The 9,825-nt window shown below is 33.9% G+C and overlaps 1 long non-coding RNA gene across 1 annotated transcript; it reads left to right on the plus strand.

Annotated features, from left to right (window-relative positions):
- LOC107914192 (uncharacterized) lies at positions 1–7,177 on the plus strand. Its single transcript, XR_001688728.2, has 5 exons — positions 1–234; positions 501–682; positions 778–840; positions 6,668–6,748; positions 6,832–7,177. It is a non-coding gene; the product is annotated as an uncharacterized lncRNA (long non-coding RNA).
- Positions 7,178–9,825: the final 2,648 nt, after the last annotated feature.

Genomic DNA, 9,825 nt, shown 5'->3' on the forward strand with positions numbered 1-9,825 from the left:
GCCCAGCCAAACAGAAAATGTATACCCGTCCTTATCCCCTCAATAGTCATTTCAAAATACGATGGTTTCTTTTTCCAACACCCCTTTTGCATATAGCCATTAATAATAATAACGAGAGACCACATCCTCTCTTTCCTCCATCTAAGGGTTGAAGCAAAATCATCCTTAGTCCGGTTCTCGTATCGATTCATCTTCCATCATCTGCATCGTAAATCTCGAGACAGCATCTTCCAGGTAAAAACCTTCACCAGATTTCAAACACTCCTTCGTTAAAAGATGGGCTAACTGATTTTCAAAGCAACTTCCATGTTTAAGCCGAAGAAAATTAAAACTGTTCATCTTTTGTTTAATGTTTCAGATGTAGGCACCTATTTCAGATCTATCTTGTACATTCTTATTGCATTTCTTGATGACTGTTAGAGAATTGCCCTCTATAACTGCTTTTGTTAACCCCATTTCTAACCCCGTTTGTATTACCCATGAACACGTGAGGGCCTCAGTTGCAAAACCCATTCCAACCTCCGCATGCAGAATCGATTGAGATACCAAAACTTTACCCAAAGTATTTCTAGCTACGATTCCTGATCCCGATCTGAAGCGCACTTTATCAAACGTCGTTTCAAAGTTTATTTTGATTCTCGCCCTTGTAGGAGGTTCCTATTGCTTGCCCTCACATCGTCTGGTAACTTCCCTTACCTCGTTGTTCTCCAGTTCTGTTCTATAACAAGATATGGAAGTGACAATTTCCCTACCCGTTTTACTAATTTTTTCGTGCAGCTTCTTGTTTCTTTCTGTCCACAGGCTCCATAATGCAACACACAATAAATAACCAAGACCCAGGTAAGCCATTCAAAAAATCCCTGGTCAAAATTTGATACAATCCCATGAAACCCCAGTAAATTCCAAACTTTTATTATTACAGGGTAGCTATAGAAAACCTGGTCCAAACTTTTATTATTACAGGGTAGCTATAGAAAACCTGGTCCAAAGTTTCATCTGCACTACCACACCTCAGACATATCAGACTTGACACAGGTCGTTTAAAATTCAAATTAGCTAAAGTAGGAATATAATTCTTCGAAATTCGCCACATTATAATCTTGATTTTAGCCGGAAGTTTTAGGCTCCATAGCTTCCTATATAATTCTCTAGCATTGGTCTATGCCTCATTAAAAGTAGGGGAAGAAATGTCAGTTTGTAATAGTTTGTAGGCGCTTCGCACAGAAAATTCACCCGAAGGCTTGCCTCTCCACACCATCACGTCCTCGTGAAGAATGCTAGCCAACGGGATTCTCAATATTTTGGTTGCATCGGCACTAGAGAAATTATCAAAAATACGTTCCCCATTCTCTGTTTTTCACTATCAATTAAATCAACAACAAGCATATAATTATCATTACGAACCACATTGCTTAATTTATAATCATCTGAACCGGGAATCCATGCATGATTAACAATTGAAATCTTTTCTCCCATACCCACTCTCCATCCAATCCCACCACACAACTTCTTCACTGACCAAATACCCTTCCGAGTATACGACGCCCTATGTTTTAAACTGACATTGAAAAAATTAGATCGAGGGTAATACTTACCTTTCAAAACTCAAACAACAAAAGAATTAGGATAATTAATAAGTCTCCACCCTTTTTTGGTTAAAAGAGCCATGTTAAATTTCCCAAAACTTCGAAAACCCAAACCCACTTCCTTTTTCAAGTCACACATTCTTTCCCATTCGCACCAATGAATACCCCTTCACACATGACCCTTCTACCACGAAAATCTTGCCACAATACTCCCCATTTCCCTACACAAATACTTTGACAATAAAAAACAAGCCATTGAATATATCGGTATTGTAACACCCCTAACCTTTATCCATCGTCGGAACAGAATTACGGAGTATTACTGGACTTTTTCAATTAAATACAAACATTTCACATCATTTAATATATACATAAAAAATTATTCATAAATCATTCATATTGTCCCTTGTATGAGCCCTCGAGGCCCAAAATATGTATTAGAAATAAATTGGGATTAAATCGGAAACTCAGAGAATTATTTCGCAAAATTTCAAAAAAAATTTTAAGTGCAGGGGACACACCCCTACGTGGGCGTTCAATGTGAGGTATACGATCGTGTCTTAGCTCGTGTTCATGCCCGTGTAACTCTCTAGCTTGAGTCACACGGTCAAGCCACACGCTCGTGTGCAAAAACTTGGACATTCTATTTCTAAATTTTAAGGATGCAGGGGACACACGACCAGATCACACGCTTATGTGGTAGGTCGTGTGTCACACACGGTTGAGACACACGCCCGTGTCTCTGCCCATGTAGACGAAAATAAGCTATTTTAAGGCCACTTTTCTCACCCATTTTGATATCAACCTATACACAACATTTTAATACATCAATGCATCCCAAACAAGCAATCAACACAAGCCAAAATCATGTTTTGAGCACGACATAACATCACAAATACTCAATTACTTAAACTTACCTATTTAATCCATCTCATTGCTTTATCAAAATCTACTACTAATTACATACATACAAGAATATATCATTCACAACCACATTTCAAATTATTTCATTTCCAAACCAACTCTATACATGGTATATAAACCAAAGTATACGTTGCAAAAGCTACCATATTAAGTTGGATAGTGTGGCTTGATGTGTTGATCCGATCTCACGACCTCACGTTAATCTATAAGAACATTAAACAACACAAGTAAGCTTTATGAAGCTTAGTAAGTTCAATATGTTAAATATAAATCTTACCAAACTTAATATAACAAATTAAATAGTAAATTATTCATGCACTCTCCCTGTCAACCACAACATAAATCGATGAACACACTTCTTTCAAATCAATATAAAAAGTAACAATAAATCTTTCAATTTCAATCACATAAGTCATTTACCCAATCTTACCAAAATCGGAGAACGATATGCGAATATGAGTACATCATTTTCAGAAGCTCGAATGCTAAACAGAAGCACATAAGTGTTAAAAAGAAACCCATAAGGGTTGAACGGAAGCTCATAAGAGCTAAACGAAAGCTCATAAGAGCTAAACGAAAACCCATAAGGGTTAAACAGAAGCTCAAAAGAGCTGAACGGAAACCCATTAGAGTTGAACAAAAATTATATGAGTTAAACAGAAGCTTTTAAGAGCTAAACGGAAAGTAAACACGAAAGTTCGCAACAAATGCTGAATTTCGATTTACTTGGGTAATTTTTCGTCAATTCTTCCTTTGTTTTCTTTCGTCACACAATGATTGTACTCAATCCTGTGTTCTATTCAAACCGAATATTCACTTCAAATTTATAATTTAACAATATTTCACTTTTCAGCAATATACTGAATACATAATATCATTCACCAATTCAAAATAAATATTAAAGTTTAACCATACGAACTTACCTGGATTAAATTGTAAAATTTGTAATAGTTTAGGGACTATTCTGCTAATTTCTTTTTTTCACGATTGTCTACAGGTCCTTGATTTAAAATATAAAATTATTCATTCATTAGCATATATTTCAGTCTAAATTCACTTCACAATTAATACCCTTCAATTTTTGAAATTAGACAATTATCCTAACTTTTACAATTTTTACAATTTAGTCTCTTACAAATTAGTCTATCAAATGAGCTAATTTTTCTTAATTGACAATTTATCTAAATATTTTAGGCAATCATACAACCCTTGATAAACATAACTTAATACCAAACTCTAATATTTAGTCTTTTCACAATTTAATCCTAAAATTAATATCTATTAAATTCACTTTATAAAATCATCATATAACAAAATTAAAGTTCTAAATCCATGTTATTTCATCAAAAACATCCAACATTCAGTAATGGTAACTTTCAAAATTTTCAATAAAATAAAAAATTAATAAAATAGATAGTTGGACCTAATTGTAAAAGTCTTAAAAATATAAAAATTTCAAGAAAAGAGTAAGAATTGAACTCACTTGAAGTAAAAATATGAAAAACCAGCTGAAAAGTTCTCCTATGGCAGTTTAGAATTGAAAATTGATGAAGAATTGTCTAGAATTCAATTTGGTCATTTGTTTTATTTTTAATTTCAACCAATTTATTATTTTGCCCTTAGTTCACACTAATTTCATGATTTTATTCTAGTTATGCCGCCTCAACTATCCCCTTTGGGCTATTTTGCTATTTAAGTCATCTCCATTTATCATTTAAGCCATATAATCACTATTTCTTTAATTAGCAAGTTTTACACCTTTTTCAATTTAGTCATTCTTAATTAATTAACTACTAAAACGTTAAAATTTTCTAACGAAACTTTTATACTACCTTAATAATACTCTATAAATATTTATACAAATACTTACGGCTCGTTTATAGAATTGAGGTCTCGATATCTCATTTTCTAAACCACTTAACCTAATAAATCCTTATAAAATACAAATTACTAATTCAAAAATCTTCCTAAAACAACATTTGGCTCATAAATACTAATTAATAAAATTTACAAGCTTACTTATCAGATTTGGTGGTCTCGAACCATTATTTTTGACGCTACTAAAAATCAGGTTGTTACAGGTATAACTTGAAGTACTGACTTTATAAATACCTCATTGCCCTCTTGTGAGAGAAATCTCGTACTCTAACCATTAATTTTCCTTTTCATCTGATCCTTCAAGACCGGAAATGAAGTATTTTTATTTCTACCCACTATATTAGGAAGACCTATATATCTCTCCAGGTTATTTGAGTATTAAACTTCCAATTCTGTCGATATTTGCACTCTAACCATAACAGAAGTATTTGCACTATAATATATCGTGGACTTTTCAAAATGTACACATTGTCCCGGATAGACTTCATACTCCTCCAAAATCTATTTAATGACATGTTTACCCCTCTCTGAAGCCTCCTCAAAAAGAACGTAATCATCTGCAAATAGTAGATGGGAGATTTGAGGACCATTCCTACTCCCCTTTGCTCCTTTTATCAAGCTTTCTCTAACTACAAGTCTCATGAGAGAAGACAATCCCTCACTACAAATTAGAAATAGAAATGGGCTTAAAGGGTTCCCTTGTCGTAGTCCTCTAGAAGGCCGAAAAAGCTCTCCCATGATCCTATTAATATTAACAAAATGGGAGATTGTCAAGACACATCATAATAATATCCACCAAGACCTATTCAAAACCCATTTGCTCTATCATTTCCCTTAGAAAACTCCATTCAACTCGATTACATGCCTTACTCATGTCCAATTTTAAAGCCATAAAACCTCTCATTCCAAATCGTTTTTGCCTGAAAGTATGCAAAATCTCATAAGCAAGCAATACATTATTCAAAATCAGATGCCCTGGTACAAACGCACTTTGAGCACTATCAATGCAAACATTAAGAGTCTTTTGAAATCGATTAGCCACCATTTTTGCGATTATCTTATATCAAACATAACACAAGCTGATGGGTCTAAAATTGGCCATATTAGTATGATAGGGGATTTTCAATATCAAAACAATGTTCGTAACATTCACAAGTTCAAGTTCCTTACCATAATTTAAAACACCCGAACAATAAAGACTTACATCACATCCCACAATATGCCAATATCTCTGATAAAATAATATTGGGAAGCCATCCAAACCTGGTTCCTTTGTTGGACCCATATCCCTTAAAGCCGCAAAGACTTCTTCCTCTGTATATTTCCCTGGTAACTGTATTTATAATAGCCTATTTTTCAGTGGTGTCAGAAATAGTAATTTTGAGACCACAACTCTAACATAATTGTCCGTAAATATTAATTATTTAACATTTATGATGTTATTAGTATTTTATTAAAATTTGATATGAAATTTTATCGTTTGGATAGTTAATTAAGTAAAAATAACTAAATCTTAAAAACTGTGAGAGTTGGTCTCTATTAGTTAATGTTATTAAATAGCTATAAAAAGATTAATTAAGAGACTTGAGTGGTAGTTAAGCCATTACTATTATTATGGATGATAGTGGGTTTAAAATTTATGAATGTCAATTGTTTACAAAAGGGGTAAATGTGTAATTAGGTAAATAACCTTATTATAGCAAAATATGCTAAAATCAAATGTCATCTTCTTCTTTATAATTCACCACCAAAAAACCCTAGAGGAGAAAAGAACATATTCGGCCAAACTTTGGCTTGGTGTTTAGGTAAGCAAATTTCATCCGTTTTTAATAATTTTTATGTTTTTGAGCTCGTATTAACTCAATCTAACTAACCCGAAGACCAACTTGTAAAACTGTTAAACGTTATAATTCTTGCCATTGATGAGTTAAGTAGTTAATGAATGTTTGTGGACGATTAATAAGCCTTGTTGTTAGACTAAACTATTTTGCTTAGTAATTTTTGATTATTTTAATGTTAAAGGATTAAATTGTTAAAGGTGAGAAATTAAAAAGACTTGTTGTAAATTAACAATATATATCAGCTGTATTGAAATTTTAAGAGGTTCGGTTATGTTGGGTTCTAAGTAGAAATGGTGGAATTGCATGATTAGGGCTTAGGGATTAAATTCAGTAAAAGTTGAGGGAAATTTTGTAAAATTTCAAAAGGACTTAAATGTATTAGGTGATTTAATTTTTTTTTCTGTTCAATTAGTTAATTGAATGAAATTATTGTGTTAGATCAAGAACGAGTTGGCAATCGTGGAAAAGAAAAGGTTGTTGAGTAGTCCCTGTACTTTGGCATTTCTACAAACCAGTCCTGTAAGTTCGTATGGTTATTTATATTTCAATTGATCCTTGTATATTCTATGTTAATATAATGTTATAATTGATATTATACGTAGTATGACCTTGAAAACAAGTAAAGTGGAATACGGATTTTCTATCAAGCCTTGGGTCGGAGATTATTGTCCGGCTTTAAAACAGTGATATGGATCGTAGCGATGGCTTGAGGTCCTGCATGTGTTGCGGATTCTCTACAACTTGTGTTAGCAGCATCATGAACCGGTTAAAATACTGAATGTTAGCTCAAATGAGCTATGTCCACTGATTATGTGAAATAAAGAGCTCATGGTACTGATGATTCAAAAATATACACTGGAGTAATGCTCAGATTATTAATTGTCTATTGAAAATGGTGATTGAGGGGAATTACATTGCTCAATTACAAATTTAATTTATCTTTTTTAAGTTGGTAAGATTTTTCATTTAATCAAACAAACTTACTTAGCTTTATGGAAGCTTACATGTATTTGGTTCTATCTTTGTAGATTACGTTTTGTGGATTTGAAAAATTAGGTCAACTTGGGAAATCACACTATTTGGGAACCTTTGGTAGATTTTGATTTTTGTATGGTTATATGGCATATAATACGACCCTTTTGGATATGTTGTATTAGTTGTTAGCTTTGTGCAAGTATTATACTTTGAGCTTGTGATGTGTTGAATAACTTATGAAGTATGCATGTTTCATCGTAGTTAAGTTTGTTAGTCATGAATGAAATGAAATAATATCATGTTGAATTACAGTATGAAATGAATTGAATATAGAATTGATGTGTAATTTGAGACTTGTATATACAACTATAGAAGTGAATTGATATAATTTGTATTTTGGTGTCAATTATGACACATTGGTTAGGCACTTAGGTTGATTGTGTTTACATGAAATGAATGCTATTGAAGGTGTTAAATGGCTCGTAAAGATGTATGTTTGAAAGTGTTTAGATACCTAAGCATATGAGTGAAAAATGAGTATGATTTAGGTCATTTTTGGGTATACACGGCCATGTGTCACACATGGGCGTGTGCTATGAACGTGTTTTCATGAAATATCCATACGGTATGCGACACGACCGTGTAACTCAAAATAGTTTTGAACATGACCTGCGACATGACCATGTGACCCAACATCGAATTAAACACGGTCTAACACACGGCCACGTGAGGGTATTTCGAATGTTACACGAACTAGCACATGGTCGTGTTAATTTATTTCGAATGGTACACAGTTGGTCACACGGCCATGTCCCTACACCACACGGTTTTAAATAGTGTCACACGGCTGTGTGATCACTATCTTGAAAATTTTTAATTTTTCCCTAAATGTTATGATTTGTTTCGATTTGATCTCTGAATATTCTTAACTTATTTTTAGGGCTTCGAAAGTTCGATTTAATGCCCATAAATGTATGTCTTATTTCATTTTGAATCCTATTTGTATTTATGAAATTATTATGATAATTGGATGCTAATTGTAATGAAATGTTTCAACTTGTACGGTAACACTCCGTAACCCTATTTTAATAATGAAATGGGATATGGGTGTTACAGTATTCAAATCATCACTAATACACATCCCACTCCAGACAAAATATGTGTTAACATACCCATCCCCTTTGTCGCAAACAATTCTTTAAAAAAAGGCTTTGTTATTTCTGCCATCTTCGTCCCTTCCCTAGTTACCCTTCCATCTGCATAATCCAAACATTTAATCATAATCTTTTTCATGCAATGTGAAACATTATTATGGAAAAAAACCATCTTTCTATCCTTTAACTCTAACCAATTAACTCTCGTTCTTTGTTCCCAGAAAGTTTCATCCTAATCGATCTCCCAATTCAATTGAACTTGTGTCAATAAGCTCTGCCAAATTTCCATCATCCTGATCTAAAACCAAGAATTGCTCCCATTTCCTGATCAAAGTCTTTTTCAAATCGTGCCATTTTTTCTGTATCTGTCTTGCCCAACTTCCTAGTTTAACCCGAAGACTCTCTAACTTAGCAAATATATCCCCCTTACTCAATTCCCAAACTCGTTTTATTTCTCCTTCGAAAGACTCTTCCATTGTCCACAATGCTTCAAAGCAGAATCTTTTATTGCCCCTCACATTTCCTTCCATATTCGTATGTATTAAAATTGGGCAATGATTAGAAAATGAATAGGGTAAGTGTTAAATACTAACACTCGGAAATCTACCCAACCAACCATCATTGGCCATACCTCTATCCAATCATTCTGGAATATTAGTTTTCGGTAAATTCTCTCTCATGTAAACCACATCCCAGAATAGCCCACATCTAATAAACGACACTTCTCCAAAACTTTCTGAAACGTCTCCATTCTCAGCTTGTCCTTTGGAATACCCCTACTTTCTCAAAAGAATACATAATTTCGTTAAAATCCCTATGCACTAGCCATAGGAGTTCTTGATAATTCCCCAAATTCCTAAGAATATTCCATGAATCACTCCTATTCCTAGCAAACGTGGTTCCATAAAAACCAGTAAATCTTCAATCCCTCTCCTCATCATTCCTTTTTACCACTAAATCTACATGATTCATAGAGAAACTACGTAAAGTGATAATTAACTTGTCCTTCCATGCTAAACAAAGGCTTCTACGAGAACCATCAGTCGCCACCTCAATCCTATTAACAAAACCACATTATCTCCTCACTTCTTTCATCCTTCTACCATCTAGTTTAGTCTCCATAAAGAAGACCAGTTGGGGATTATACATCTTCAGCGAATGTCGAAGTCTTCTAACAGCTCGTGGGCTCCCCAACCTACAGACATTCTAACTCAAGAGTTTCATTGGATCGATTGACTTACCATTTGGCAACCGCCGATAAATAATGAGGCTTAACTACCAACCTTCCTTCTCTTCCTCCAATAGAGTCATCTATTCCCGACCCACATCGAGAACCTTATTCCCTTCATGGTTGTTTCTTCCCTTCATCCCCCAAAGGACACTCCTCAGAATCATGTTCCATTGCTATTTGACTGGGCCCACCATTTGGTTCTCCTTCCAAGTTCACCCCAACACAAGATTAACCTT

The sequence above is a fragment of the Gossypium hirsutum genome, chromosome D10 (assembly GCF_007990345.1).
Source record: "Gossypium hirsutum isolate 1008001.06 chromosome D10, Gossypium_hirsutum_v2.1, whole genome shotgun sequence".
In the NCBI taxonomy this organism is placed as follows: domain Eukaryota; kingdom Viridiplantae; phylum Streptophyta; class Magnoliopsida; order Malvales; family Malvaceae; genus Gossypium; species Gossypium hirsutum.